The following is a 16128-nucleotide window of genomic DNA, read 5'->3' as shown; positions in this document are numbered from 1 at the left end:
GCAGTGGATAGAGCAACGGCCCTGTAGTCAGGAGTATCTGAATTCAAATCCAGCCTCAGACACTTAATAATTACCTAGCTGTGTGGCCTTGGGCAGGCCACTTAACCCCATTTGCCTTGCAAAAACTAAAAAAAAAAAGAAGAAGAAGAAGAAGAAGAAGAAGAAAAATAAAAGAAAGAAAGAAATTATCTATCCTTGACTCTTTTCCCTTAGTAATTAAATCATCAAAAAGTCAGTCTAATATCCACCAGCAAATCCTACCCAAATATTCTATTTAATGCTGCCTCACAATAGCATTATTCATCATACCAAGTGGTACAATGGATATATTATAGGACTATATAGGACTATAGGAAATCTTAAGTTTAAGTTCCACCTCAGAACTCAGTGCTATTATATTCATTCTCTGAGGATATTCTCAATTTAGTCAGTTTCCAATTTAGACCACTGCACCAAGCTTGTATTCCTATACTCCTATGGCCCAAAGTTTTCAGTTTTCCCAGAATACCAGAAAGTACAAGATAATCCATTTGATTATGAGCTCCAGTATCTATTATCTCTTTAGAAGTTTCATTGTGTTTCCTATAAACTAAAGTCCAATTAAAATGTCTTAGAAATGTATTTTGTGAAATGCTGTAAGAGAATATTAGTCTTTTGGGCTTGAAGAAGACCATGGCATCATCAAGGTGATGCCATGACATGCACATGAATTGCTTTTCTTTGAGGGGTTGTTGTTAAGTCATCAGCCTTAGTTTCTCCTCCAGAGTCATCTGGATTCAGTGGGAGAAAACTGAAATGCTATATAATGCTTTTGATGTAATCCTTGGTTATCTCTCCTGTTTCCTGCAGCTTAACTAATTTTGAGAATTATCTAAAATTCTAAATTCACTAAGCAGTTCAGATTCTTTAGATGTTCTGGACTAATCTTGTATAGTTTAATCTTGTATAGTTTGAACATAACATTGGAAGTTCACAACCAGTAATAAAATCAACGTGTTTTATACAATTCATTTTGATGGGTGACTAGCTAAGATGGCAGATGGTAGGAGAAAGTAGTACATCTTAGGTCCCTGATCACTATTCCAATAATAATCTAAGGAAAATGTCAGACCAAGTAGTGATTGGAACACCAAAAAAGAGAAACTAGAATCATCTTTATAGTATAAGATCACAAATTCAAGCCTACAGGGAAGGAATCAGAACAGAAACTGAGGAACAAGCCTGGGCCAGTATCATGGAAACAATATCCAGAGCTCCATACTAGTCCAGCATCCCAGAAACACCAAGGGCTGTTTTCAGATGCTTCCACAATCTCATGTCAGTATCAGTGATCTTTCAGAGGGTCCAAGATTCCGATATACCACAGAGACCAAGAACACTGATCTACCCTGAGGCCAAAACCTTGAAGATACAAAAAAAAAAAGGATGAAAAACTCAGATTCAGTGCCTAGGTCAAGAGTTAATTTCTGAATCAGACCCCAGTCCAGACCAGCAACTTGGGATCTCTTGAGATAGAGACAGGAATATAGATTATATTTCTAGAATCCCAAGATGTGGGTGACCTAGAGAAGATCTTAGAAAAAAGTCTACTGCCCATGATAACAATGCAGTACTTCCAAGGACAAGATTCCCTGTGTCAGTACCCACACCTACCAGCTATGGTTTCAGAAAGGGAATGTCTGGAAGAATGACTAAAAAAATTTAAGCAAATATTTATTTTGGGTTCAGGGAAACCCAAGAATAGAGCCAGAAGAGGAAAACCAATCAAAACACTTACAACAAGGCCTCAAAGAAAATATGATGAATTGGAATTCCTAAAATTAAGGAAATGATTTTTAGAATTTAATGTAATATTTTAAGTTAAATGAGAGTATGGATCTTGAAAAAATAAGAAGGAAAGGGTGAGGGGATAGGATATACTAGGGGAAATGGGGGGGGATGGAGACAATTCATTTTCTCACATGATAGCAAGTGAAAGGAGGATTCTACACAAGTGAGGCAGGGGTAGAGTGAGTAGGCAATAAATCACTTGATTCTCATTTTGAACTAATGAAGAGTGAAGTGAGAAGAACCAGGAGAATATCTTAGACTTCAACAACAATATGAAAATAATTATGGAAATAAATATAAGGTAAGAATTCTGATCAGCAAAATGATCAACCATGATTCCAAAGAGCTAATGACTAAGAATACTGCCCAACCAAAGAACTGGAAATTGAGGGGATGTTTATCAATAGGAGAATGACTGAACAAGTTTTGGTATATGACAGATAAACCTGAACTTTCATGAAATGATTCTAAGTGAAGTGAATCGAACCAAGAGAATATTATACATAGTAATAGCAACACTGAGTTATGATAAACTATGATAGACTTAGCTCTTCTAAGCAAAACAACCATCAAAGACAATTCTAAAAGACTTGAGATAGAATACGCCCTCCACTTCCAGAGGAAAGCACTGTGGAACCTGAATGTAGATCAAAGTATACTATTTTCACTTTTTAAAATTTGATTTTTTTGTTTTTTCTTTTTTCTTTCTCATGGTTTTTCTCTTTTGTTTTAATTCTTCTTTCAGGATGTGCCTAATATGGAAATATATGTAACATGATTGTGTACAAATAACTTAGCTCAGATCGTCTGCTATCTTAGGGCAGGGGGGAGGAAAGGGCAGAAGGAAGAAAACTTTTCAAAAATGAATGGTGAAAATTATCTTTATATATAAGTGGAAAAATAAGTTAATTAAAGAAATATAAAAGGAATGTTGTTCAAATCCTGACAGAGTTGTGGTGACAAAAATAAGCAGAGTGAAATACATTTTTGGACATGGAAAATGCTAAGATTTGTTTCACTTAAGCATTTCTTGAAGGGATTTTGTTTTATTATGTTTTTTTAAGTAAGAGGAAGTAGAATTGGGAAGCAGAGAGGATAGATATTTGCTGATTTTTAAAAATTAATTTAAAATGCAATGATATGTGGGACACTTTGCTAATAACTGGAAGAAGAAAATAATAACTTTTTAGATCACTTTTTGTGATAGCAAAGGATGAAAACAAAATAAATGCCTAAAAATTGAATGTTGGCTAAACCATTTGTGATAGATGAATGTAAAAGAATATTAATGTGCTATAAGAAATGTAGATGATGAATACATAAAAACATGGAAAAGCATATATGAATTAATGCAGAGTGAAGTAAGCAGAGCTACAATGACTACAACACTATGAATAGAAAGAACAGTGGCACACAAAAAATTCAAAAGTAAATATAACAAAATTAGACAGATTTAGAGGGACTGAAAAGAAGAGATATGAGCAAACACTACCAACCTACTTCTTAGAGGAAGTGAGAATTCCACTAGTGTTTCAGACTTTTTCAGTGTTTTAGTTAGTTGTGCTATTTCATGTGAGATGGCTGTCTGGGATGCAGGGAGAGGATACATAGGATACTAAGTGCGTAGGATAAATATAATCAAATAGTTATCTAAATTCTGAAGAATGAAAAGTCATTAACTAAAACTGGAGGAATCAGTAGAAGTTGAATAAGGTATTATTTGAATCAGGCTTTAAAAAGCAAGTTGTCTAACACTTTCAATGAAGATGAACATGGCAAAAAAGGTCAATTACCACACTAATGAAATATGTTCAACTTGTAAAGGCCTCAAGCCAAGATCAAAGTGGAGGGAGTGTTGGTTCTGTTTGCAGATGATTGTGTGCTCAAAGCAGTCTCTGAAACTGAGATGTAACAAAGTATGGATTGGTTCTCTTACTGCTTCTTCTAATTTTGATCTAGCAATTAACACCAAGAAAAAACAGATTATTTCCTCTGCACTACACCATCCATATGTAGAACCATCAGTCATAGCAAAGGGGAAATTTTGAATACTGTGGATAAGTTCACTTACTTGGCAGTATACTTTTCAGGGATGTACACTTTAATTATGAACTAGATGCTCACATTTTGGCCAAAGTTAGCTCAATGTTTGGAGGACTTCAAAAGAAAGAAATGAAAAGAGGCATTAAGACTGATTACCAAGATGATGTTCCATAGAGTTGTAGTACTCACCTATTGTCAAGTCCTTGTGAAACCTAGACATTTTACCAGTGCCTTGCCAGGAAATTTAATTATTTCCATTTGAATTGTCTTAGGGAGATTTTAAAGATCACCTGGCAGAAGAAGTCCTTTCTCGAATAAAACTGCCAAGGGTTCCAACTCTTCTACAGAGAGTGCAATTGCAATGGGTTGGCCATGTTGTTAGAATTCATATGCCAAATATACATTTACACAAAAGACATTTATGAAGAACTCACACAGGGAAAGTATTCATATGGTGGTCAGAAAAAGTCATGCAAGGACTCTATCAAGATATCTCATAAAAACTTTATAAGTAATTTCATGATGACACTGGTGCAGTTTTGCCCAGCATGGCATGCCCTCATCAGAGAAGGTTCTTTGCTCTAAGACCAAAGAAGAATTTTAGTAGCTTAAAAGAAATGAGATGTGAAAATTTAAAGAATTCATTTGTTCACTATGCCTATTTGTGCCAACTTGTGATAGAGCAATCGGAGCTCATATACATCTAATCAATCACAGTTAGACACTCTATAACTTGATGCTAACATAGCACTATTTTCATCCTCTGAGAATGAAGGACACCAACTTAAAAGACAGGCTAGTGATATTATCAAAGGAAATAGAAAGAATGAAAGTCTAAAATAAGATAATTTTAAGACAGGTTCAGAGAGTAATGAATAATCCAGTCTGGAGGGACCATAAATGTGAGGAAAGAAATAGGAACCATATGAACTAAAGTGAAAAGAATATATTGGTACCAGATTTGACAGGATCTTGAATATTAAACAAAATAATCTCTATACTCCAACAATATTAATAATGGTTTGGAGCAGGGCGAGAATTTTGGAGAAAACCAGTGCTTTTATTCAGATAGATTGTGACCTAAACTTGTTACATGAGACATTTGGGATAGTCATTGCAGATACAAAGGAAAAAGTGTTCTGACGCTGAAGTGCAGGAGTTTGTAATCTAGGTGGGGAAAAGATAGATAAATACCAATTGAGCAAAAGAGACATTAAGTACTGTATGAATTCAAAGGATTTTATAGTAGTCAGAGGGCCTGTAAGTTACTTCATCTGGGCCTTGAAGGATGGATAGAATTTGGATAGATGAAGATGCTCACATTCCAGGTGAGTAATTGCAAAAGTTTTGCAAAATTGCTCCTTGGTCAGCACAATCTGACTCAGAGGTATCATACACTCATTTTCGCACCACTTCTCTCAGTCACTATGCACCAGACCTCTGGGAAGAGAGGATACACCAGTGATGAGAAGCAAAAATTTTGACAGAGGAGAAAATCAGATTTTGTTTTATGTTAATATCTTACATGTCTACCTTAGAAGCTATGCAAGCTGATTGCTTGCTGATTTTAAGTAAAATATTGTTTCTCATCATCATTGATAAATAGAGTTACTTTTTTATTTCCCACATGAATCTTTGAATTCCATAATCCTACATTTCCTGCCAGGATATTTCCATGTTCTGATAGACTAACCAAAAATGGAGGAACTTATTTAATTCAATTCAGTTTTCACCAAACATGTAGCAAACTCCTGTTATACACAAAACACTATACTTGCTTCTGGGAATACAGAAGTAAAACTGAGGGTCTGCCTTTGAAGATCTTACAATCAATGGGGAGTCAAAATATGACACCTGTACAAATAAGTATGTTGCAAGATAGTTTACAAACAGAAAATGTTTGAAGACATTTTGAGGAGGGATAGACTACTAAGGCACTCATGGAAGAATCCATAGAGGGGATGGAAACTGAGCTGGGTCATGATGGAAGATTTCAACAATTATTGTTGCTTAGCTATTACTATATTACAAACAAGAGGTTATGCAGTCTGGAATAAGGTGTGGACAGTAGGAGGAGTGCAGAAGGGATGGTTTACAGAAATATTGTCAAGAATGAGCAAACTAAAAGTTAACACTGAGAACAAGAATTAACAATTGTAATATATGGAGCTGCTAATAATTGTTCTCTTCTTGGAATATTAACCAGTGTTCTATATAATAGATGTGGGACAGGTATGGATAATATTGGTGAAAGTATGGGCTTTGGTAAAAATTGTGTTCAATTTTGTCTTATATAATTTGACTAATTAGTTAAATTCTTTTATTTTACTCCAGGCTAAGAAACTAAAGCCTATACTGACATGCAACAATTAATTAGAAAAAAATACTAGTTTATCATTGCATAGATAATGTCTTGGTCACAAACTCTTATATAATTTATATAACTGTGTCTTACTTCAACACACAAAACTGAATATCTCTTTTTAAAAACATGGAGAGGGACAAAAAAGTGAAGGTCTCAGGCAATTAATTCTATTACACTTCTCTTCATTCTCCCTAGGTACCACAAATCTACCCTTCTTGAGATTCCCTTTTAGTACACACTAGAAAGATGTCTTGAACTTGTCCACAGCTATTTCTAATTTGTCTGATCTTCATCAGTCAGTTTAAAGGAGCATAAAATGTCATCTGCCTCATCCTTCACTGTGTGTGTTAATGTATTTATCTGATTCCCTTCCCCTTGCTCTCTCAGCTTGATGCGATTCTGAATCTTTCCAATCACCTAATTTATTTCAGTCACTCTTCAGGCTTACTGAAGTTGAATTTCTCAGGTGGACTAGTTTGAAATGATGCCATGCTCTAGCAGTTCTATAAGCAATTATCATCCTAATAGCCTGTAAGTCCTGCTTTGTATATTCTCTGTTGGTTGAGTGCCAGACAGAGGTCTATTTTCCCCTAAGCCCTTGCCTTACTACTTTAGGAAGGTTTTGCTATGAAGTCTGGTTTTACTTATTTACAATGACTTTCCAACTTAAGAACTGGTTAAGGGCAATGCTATGTATGAGTGGTTTATATAGATCCTGATTTCAATGTCCAATGCAACCAATGAAAATTAAACAAGTCAAACATATGGTAACAATTGTTAAATTTACATATAGAACATAAAAAGCATGTTCACCAGTTGTGTAGACATATTGGTACAGAAATCATCAATGTTTTATCAGCATAAACAATGGCAGAAAGAAATATTTAATACCTTTTGATAAAATGAATGAAGGCAAGAAAGTTGAGCTTGGGGTTATCGAAGTTAACAACTGCTATCAATGGTCTTATGGAGAGTCCCATTCTTTTTCATTATGGAGTTGAGTATATCCATCATATAAAAGTAAAAAAAAACTTTTATTAATTGATTTTTTGCACCTAAAGGTAATTTATTTTTAAATCATATTGTGAATATGGTTTTCAACATTCATTTTTATAAGATTCTGAATTCCAAGTTTTTTCTCCCTCTTATCTCCCCCTTCATCAAGAAAACAATCTGATATAGATTATACATGTACAATGCTATCAAATGTTGCTTACTGACTTTGTTTTATTTCTAATTTTATTGCATAGGTCTTGTTTGGGCACAAGTTTTTCAATTTAAAGTAATCAAAATTATTCATTTTGCAAACCATAATGTTCTCTCTTATTTAACATTAATTTCTCCTTTATGACAGTCTGACTCTTTCCTGTTCCTCTAATTTATTTTCACCTTAAAGTATAGGTTATTTTAAGCCTAAATTCTGCCATACTAATTTCCAGTTTTCTTGGTAGCTTTTATTGGGCTAGTGGAATTATAGTTTTGTTTCTTCATTGCTTATCTGAATTCTTTCAATTTCTTCTTTCTTCTCATTCTAAAATTAATATATCTAGAAAAAATATTGAATAATAGTAGATATAATATATATCCTTGTTTCAACCAATCTTATTTGAATACTTCTAGCTTATCACTAGTACCCATAATACTAACTTGTGGTTTGAGAAAGATACCATTCAACATTTTAAGGAAAACTTCACTTATTCCCATGTTTTCTAGTGGTTTTAATAGTAATTTTGTCAAAAGGTTTTTCAGAATCTATTGAGATATAATTTCTGTTAGTTTTGTAATTGATTTGGGCAATTATGCTGATAGTTTTCCTGCATTCCTGCTATAAATCCCACATGGTCATAGTGTATATCCTCATGATTAATTGTTGTAATAGCTTTGCTAATATTTTATTCAAAATTTTTACATTTGTATTCAATGGGGAAATTGGTCTACAATATTCTTACTCTTTTTTGGCTCTTCCTGGTTTAGTTATTGGCACCATTTTGGTGTCATTAGAAGAATTTGGCAGGACTCCTTCTTTACCTATTTTTCCAAATAGTTTATAAAATTTTGAAATTGTTTTTTAAGTGTTTGATAGACTTCACTTTCAAATCCACTTTGCCCTGGAGATTTTTTTCCTAGGGAGTGCATTGATAGCCTTTTTCTAAACTGGTTTTATTTTTATATTCTCTTTTTTAATCTGAGCAATTTATATTTTCATAAATATCCATCCATTACACTTAAATTGACAGATTTATTGGCATATAGTTGGGTAAAATAGTTCCAAATTATTTCTTTAATTTCTTATTCCTCGATGAATTCATCCTTTTTTATTTTTACTACTGGTAATTAGGTTTTGTTCTTTCTTTTTTTAGATTGAATTTCTTAAAAAGTTTAACTATTTTTTGTTTTTTCATAAAACCAACTCTTAGTTTTGTTTATTAGGTCAATTTTCTTAGTCTTTTCTTTGTTTTCAGAATATTTAATTTAATGTTTAATTGTGGATTTTTAATTTTTTCTTTTCTAGCTTTTTTAGTTGCAGACTCAACTTGTTGGCTTCTTTATTTTATTCATATAAGCATTTAGAGATATAAAATTTCACCTAAGAATTGCTTTGGCTGTATCATGTAAGTTTTATTATTCTGTATTACTGTCATTGTCTTGGATGAAGTTATTGATTGTTTCTATGATTTGATGTTTGACCTAGTCTTTCCTTAGGATTAGATTATTTAGTTTCCAAATAACTTTAGTCTATCTTCCTATAGTCCTTTATTGCATGCAATTTTTATTGAATTATGAACTAAAAAGGATGCATTTAATGTATCTTAATTTCTCTATTTGTGAAACTTTTTGCACTAATAGAATCAATTTTGGGGTAGGTATTTATCACTGATACAAATTTACATTCCTTTCTATCCCCATTTAATTTTCTCCAGAAGTCTATCATATTTAACTTTCTAAAATTATATTTACATCCTTAACTTCTTTCTAATTTATTTTATTATAGATTATTTATTATTAAATATTATTTATTATTAATTATTCTAATTATCTATTTCTGAGAGAGGAAGGTCAAGGTCCCTCACTAGTGGAGTTTTGTCATCTATTTCTTCATGTAACTCACTTAATTTCTCTTCTAAGAATCTGGATGCTATAGTAATTGCTACATATATGTTTACTTTCCATATTTTTCCACTGTCTATAGTGCCCTTTAGCAAAATGTAGTTTTCAAATAAGTTTTAACCAGCTCTATTTTTTGAGAAGCAAATCTTATTTGGTTTTATAAATACCTATATTGTACTGATTACGGAAAAATATAATAATGTCAGTGAAGTTGTGGGATTATATCATTCCAGAGCCGTGTTCCTTGCTTTTCTATGTTATATGTGTCCCTGGACACATGTTTTGAGTCAGACTATAAACTTCCTGAGGTCTTAGACACAGATAACATAGATACTATGATGAAGAATTTTTGACTGTACATGAAATGCCTCCATCACCACTCTGATAATATTCCCTAAGTTATTCCTTTCAGTAAAATGGGTTGTTATGATTACAGAGGAGTAATGTGATGAGTTTTCCAATAAACTAAATAATATTTAAATATGTCTAGAGATATTTAAAGGATACCTCCCATGGACATAATTATGGTATGTGATTACTCCCCTGGCTGAGTCTGGTAACTGGGATTTTTTCCCAGTTTGTTGGCTACTGAAAGTTAAGGAGAATTAAAAATGTTTGGAAAAGATTCTTCCAAAGTATAGTTGCTTAGAAGAAACTAAGTTAAATAATGATACATTCCAGGTCATAAAGCATTTAATTCACAAAGGAAAATTCAATCAATTTTTTTAAAAAAAAGAGTAAATAACAATAATAACAGGAGACTCTAATATTTCTCTATTTAGATTTTACAAATAAAACATAAAAAAAGGAAGGAAAAGAAAATGGAAAAGGATTAAATAAGTTGTTGAGAGAATTCAGACACAAAAATTTCTAGCTGTCTTCTGAATGGGATCAGCAAAGAAAACATGTCTCAGCATCATATGATACTTTTACAAAATTGATAATGTAGATGACTAGCAAAAAATTGCAGAATAGAAAGAAGCAGTAGATTTTAGCTTTTTCCATAACTAATCCAACAACAACCTAAGAATGACAGGTTTAGTAGAGAATGGGAAACTGATCTATAAATTAAGCCAAGATGTTGCAATTTATCTATAGGCAAATGACTAGAGCAAGAGCTGTGCAATTAGAGTAGATTGGTATCAAGAAAGCAGTACCCAAAACTCCACATGAGGCAAGCAGAAGAGAAACAGAGTAAATTTGGGACTATGATCAGAGCATGTATTGGTTCATGGTATGCAAAAAAGAGAGAAAATAGCCCTCATTTATTCCTGGAGTCTGGCTGTCTAATACCTAATGAGTTAGCAAATGTCGTATGCAAATTTAACATGTAATATAGGATATGAACAGCTTGAATTTCCCAAAATGGCTATACCTAGAAAATTAGATTCATTGAAAAATTCTAAGAACTTGAATCCCTGTGGCATTATGTGTCTGGAAGAAGAAAATTTGTGTCATAAGGGCTATAGAGATGGTAAAAATCAATCAATCAATTGATCAACAAGTATTAGTTTATATCTATCCTTCCTTCTTGAAGACGACCATACCATTAGGGAGGTGAAACCATGACATGCATGTAAATTGGATTTGAGTGAGGGGGTGCTGTGCCAATTCACCAGCCTCAGTTTCTTCTTTGGAACTATTGTATCAAGTGATCAGATATGAATCAGAATGACTGGAGATGGCCCCAGATGCGAGCCAATCAGGTCCAAAGTCACACAGCTAGTAAGTATCTGAGCTGGAATCTAACCCCTATCCTCCCAACTCCAAGGGCAATACTCTATTCTCTGTACCACCTATGTACTATTACTGTATGCCAGGTACTGAAGGGACAAAAAGAAAAAGTCCTTTACTCAGGATGCTTTTATTATATTCCATTTGGAGGGATAGCATATACCATATCTATATCTATATCTATATCTATATCTATATCTATCTATCTATACCTATAGCTATATGTATGTATATTTTGCATATATTTATATATGTATATATATATATACATGCATACATATTATATATAAGAAATAAAATAGCAATGTTTCTTGAAGGATTGGGGTGTTATTTATACCTTTAATGTGAATTAGGCAAACTAGAGAATTTCTCTGTCCCCAAAGTGAAACTCTTCATTTATATAGACCAAGTTTAATTTTAGGCAGTCCTCTTTATTTACTGAAATTATTACCTGGAAACATCAGATTTTGGTTCTGTGAGTCTCCAAAAATAAGGATAAAGCTTAAAAAGTTTCTTGTCAGAGGTCTATGGTAGAGAGACCATAAAGTTTATCTGAGACTACAGTGGCAGTATTCAGAAACCCAAAAGGCCCTGGATGTTGAAAAAGATCAATGAAACAAGACGACACCTAAGGTTAAATCAAGCTATACAAACTGGCCCCTAACTGGAGAGAAGCAAGCACCTTGATTCTGAGGTGAGAACCTCTAAGAAGACAATAGCAGCATTCAAAACTACTAAGATGTTTCTGAGCTCCCAAACTCCAGTTCTCCCTAGAGAAAAAAGAAATAGCTGCTGAAAGGAAAAAGATGAGCTAAAACAGTATGATCCTGGCAGGCTATATTTTTTGTTGTAGTTTTTACTTTTGTTTTTTTTTGTCTTTCTTTATATTCCCAGAACTTAACACAGTCACTGGTACATAGTAGATGCTTAATAATGCTATTTGACTTGCACATTTCCTTACCAATTGCACTGTATCTGATAGCCCAGAAGTAAGTAAAGTCTAAACCAGGATAGCAAAATTATGATTTGGAAGATACCTTTATATGGATCAAACCCTTAGTACCAGAAATTCAAACTCCAGGCCCTCCATTTGCTGTTTATTATGTGACCTCTGATAAATAAATTAACTTCATAGAGCCACTGTTTCCTCATTCGTAAAATGAGATGTTGGACTAGATGACTTCTAAGATCCCTTTTCTTCTAAGATCTTATACTTTCAAAGCAATGATCTTTTCCTAGTATAAGAAGGAAAAGCTAATAAAGCTTTCTACCTTTGAGTAACACATCAGTAGGGCACAACTGGCAACAGCTTTAACATTAGAACAATGACAGCTTGCCACCCTTGGGTCTATGCTGCTCTGCTCTTTTAGTGCACTCCCTAGAGTTTGAACTCACTGGACACAGCCAGAAACACAATTCTTTCCACAGTGCCCAGTGAAATAACTCTGGGAGGGAGAGCTTCCTCAATTTTTTTTAAAAAGTTGGATACAAGTAGCAATCTGTTCAAACTAGGAGTTAGGAAGACAGGGTTTATTTCCTGGAAAAGGCCAGAGGTAGAAGGTGAAGTCAGATGTTCCAGAAAGCTAACAATTGAGCTCTACCTTCAGTTTATGTGAAGTATACTCGGCTTTCTGCCAACCCTTGTGGATGTGATATAGGAGCCTGAGTCTGAAAAACCCTATAAATAACTTCTAGATATTTACTGAAACCTAGGAGATGGGAAATCATGGAGCAATACAATCACATTGAACCCTAGTCCATTTGAAACAGCTGAGTGAAATTCCAAGGCACAAGTAGTCCCCAGGATAGAGAAAAATAAGCCCCTCATCATTCCCAGATACAGAGCTTACCCACTTATGGGGAAACAAATGGTCCCATTATAGACTGAGGAGCAAGGCACTCCTAGGACATTTCTATATAAGCAAGGTAAGATGAAACCAGTTATCTGATTTAGATAATTACCAAGTACTGCTAAGTTGGCCCTGACTCCCTTATATGGAGAACACAAAGGTATTCAGGAACAACTGACTTTGTGGTGAAGAAACAGACTGCTGAGCTAAAACTGAATTAAATTCTTAAGACCTAACTCTGCCGAAATGAGGGTCCTTTCAGTTCCTTGATTCTGTGTTCAAATGAGATGATTTGCTATTAAACTTCAATGTGACCAATAAAGACATGACCCTGCTGTTGTGTCTTTGTTTCTTGTGTCTATTCTTCCTACCTTAAAGTGAAGGAGTGTAGAAAATGACTACAACCTTGTGAACTTACACCAGAAGTCCAGAACTGGAGTTCATGATGAGATTTATGGGAGACCAGAGGCTGGTTTTCCTTGGAGTCCATATTGCAATAATGTAGGTAAGGGAAGTTGACAAGCCAGATCCATAACTTTGGATAAGGATTGGCTTTAAGGTCCAGGGCACAAAGGAAGTACTGGGTGCAAGCTGTGACTTAACAAAATGCAGCTGTTCCTCCTCTTGGAGCTCTCTCCTGGACACGTGGCAGTGTTCCATGAGTTTGAACTTGGGAAGTATACTAAAAGAGTAGCATAGACCCAAGAGTAGCAAGCTTACATCTCCTATTGTTAAAGCGGATGCCAGTCATGTCATACTATGGCTCATGTCATGTGTCCCTCAAAGGTGGAAGTTCTTAAAGGCCATGCTATTCATTGAGAGATAGGTTAGGATTTATCAGGTTTTCCCATTCTGTCACCAAATATCACAAGCTGGTACTTGCCTGGCATTGATGTGGTGCCTCACTGATATAAAAGGGAAACTAATTTAAGAGCAAGAGACTCCTGCAGTAGCCAGATCATCTCCAATAGTTCTTTCCCTATCAATCAGGTCATGGGATGGAACAATTCTGGAAAAGACAAGTCAGGGAGATATCTTATACAATATACCCCTCGCTGTAATAAAATTGCACAACTCATGCCACCCATCACTCAGTTGATTGGTGTGGTCCTCTTCAGTACTGAAGGACTAGTAGTAGTGTAGAAGTCAAAGAAGAAGACAAGTAATTAGTAAATATATAAATATTGACTCACTTGACCTGGTCCAGAGGTAGCAGACATGCAGATTCATCCATCCTTTAGCTTTGCTATATTTGGAAGTAAATTTGATGGGAGCAAATGCTATGAAGAAGTTGCTCTAAGACTGAACTTACTTTCTATCAGGGACTGAAGTGGAGTAGGAGAGAATGTATTAGAGGTATTAGAGGAATTTTTTGGTAACTTCTCTAGTTATATATTCCACAGTAAATATTCTTTTATATAAGGCAATTGTCATTTGATTAAAGGAAACTGAGATACTAATCACTGTCAATTAGAAAGAACATAATAGAATGTGTGTCCAAGCTGATAGCATCCAAATAGCATATTCCAATCCCTCAGGGATACTGCTAGAACTCTGAAGGGAAGATGTATATAATCAAACTATAACAACACAATTCAGCACTGTAGGTAGGAGTTAAAAGAAATAATTCACATTTTAAAGGCTAAACAGCTATAGAAATATAACAAAAATCAGAAATTTACAATATTCAAAGGAGGGAATGATGATTGGAAAGGTCAAGGAATCTATGCTCCAACAGACAAAGGATCAAACTAGACAAAGGATATTAACATATTATATTCACTTCAAGACTTTCAGAGTACAATGAGCTTTGCATCAGCCCGCACTTTTCTCATGTGTTCTCACCAGTTGGAGAAATCAGAGTGTTCATGTTCTCCACGGAATTTACAGGGTAACAGACACAATGGTTTGTAAACTGCTGGAGAGGAAAGCTTGTTTCTCTCAGTCTCTAAAACCCCTCCATCTAGCAAAGTGCCTTAAATATTAAAAGCTCATGGTAAATGTAGACAGAATAAATAGTCCCTCCAAATTCAAACAATTTCCTAGGCACTTCATATAAGAATGAGTTCCAGGTTGTACTTATACTCTTTGACATGGAGATATCAAAAGCCTTCATTCTTTTCAAAAGCACTTACTAAGCACCTACTGTTTTTACAATTCAGTGACATAAGAAGCCCACAACTGTCAATGAGATGAATTTCATGCTGATACAAAATCACCCTTCTCAGCAAGCCAAGCACCCAGGGATCTAGGGAGGACATTGTGATTCAGTTAGGACCTGGTAAGCCCTTTCATAAAGTTTCATCATAGCCACACAATGACCCCATCTCTGCCCCATGTTGCTATGCGACCATTTTCCCACTGGATTCCTAAAGTAGAACCTGCAGCATAACAAATACATTTCAAAGAACAGAGGTTGATGTAATCTCCCCAAAGAATATAGGGTATCAGTGACCTCCTATCCTTCCACAACTTTAGACTCTGTGTTCAACACTTAAAATCAATGCATATGGATTTTGTTTAATTAAACTGAAGTGGCAATATTTCCTACAAAGATATTTCAACAATTGAGGAAAAAGTGAAATGATGGATCAAAGAGGACCTTCAGCATCTTTTCCATTTAAAAAAATAAGGCCACAGGAAGAAATGCATAGAGAAAAAAATGTAACATTAATCAACTCAATTGGACAGCAGGGGTTATGGTTAGTTACTTCTATTTCACTATTAAAGGTCTAGTTACCATTGATAATAGCTTGTGATTATTTGTCTCGAACCAGCAAGAATGTAACAGATCACAATTCCCTGGGTAAGTAAGTGACTTTTATTTACAGTGACAAGATGATCTTTTCACTTCTTTCTTTTTGGATCACACACACGCACACACATATACAGCACCTCTCTGTAAACATAGGTACAACTAGGAATATTCTTTCTGCTCCATATTTTTTTAATCTACTATTAATTATTGATGATAGGTAAGGTTCATCTCTCTCTCCCCTTGAGTATTTTTTGCTGCTCCACTTTTGTAATAAAGACAATTATGAGGTCCTGTGACATTTACAAGGACCTATTCTATTACTCACAGTTATGATTGAGTATGTAGAAATATCATCTTGAAACCATTTCTGTAGGAACCCTTCTGCTAATTGCTGCTTGGTAAAATTCAAGTGTATACATACATATATATATATATATATA

The 16128-nt window shown here is 34.4% G+C and overlaps 1 long non-coding RNA gene across 2 annotated transcripts in view; it reads right to left on the bottom strand.

Annotated features, from left to right (window-relative positions):
* Window positions 1–15157, bottom strand: part of LOC141503253 (uncharacterized) — a 41515-nt gene extending 26358 nt beyond the window's left edge. Inside the window, exons 1-3 of one of the 2 annotated variants that reach the window (XR_012472793.1) lie at window positions 15077–15157; window positions 14124–14255; window positions 7130–7219 (exon numbers count right to left, since the gene is read on the bottom strand). This is a non-coding gene — a long non-coding RNA (uncharacterized LOC141503253). Of the gene's footprint in view, window positions 1–7129; window positions 7220–13818; window positions 13940–14123; window positions 14256–15076 lie in introns of those variants that run through there. The other variant, XR_012472794.1, reaches the window with a different exon arrangement.
* Between the last annotated feature and the right edge of the window lie 971 nt (window positions 15158–16128).

The sequence above is a fragment of the Macrotis lagotis genome, chromosome X (genome assembly GCF_037893015.1).
Source record: "Macrotis lagotis isolate mMagLag1 chromosome X, bilby.v1.9.chrom.fasta, whole genome shotgun sequence".
NCBI classification, from domain to species: domain Eukaryota; kingdom Metazoa; phylum Chordata; class Mammalia; order Peramelemorphia; family Peramelidae; genus Macrotis; species Macrotis lagotis.
Note: the sequence above shows the minus strand (reverse complement) of the source record. Positions and strands in the feature narration are given on the sequence as shown.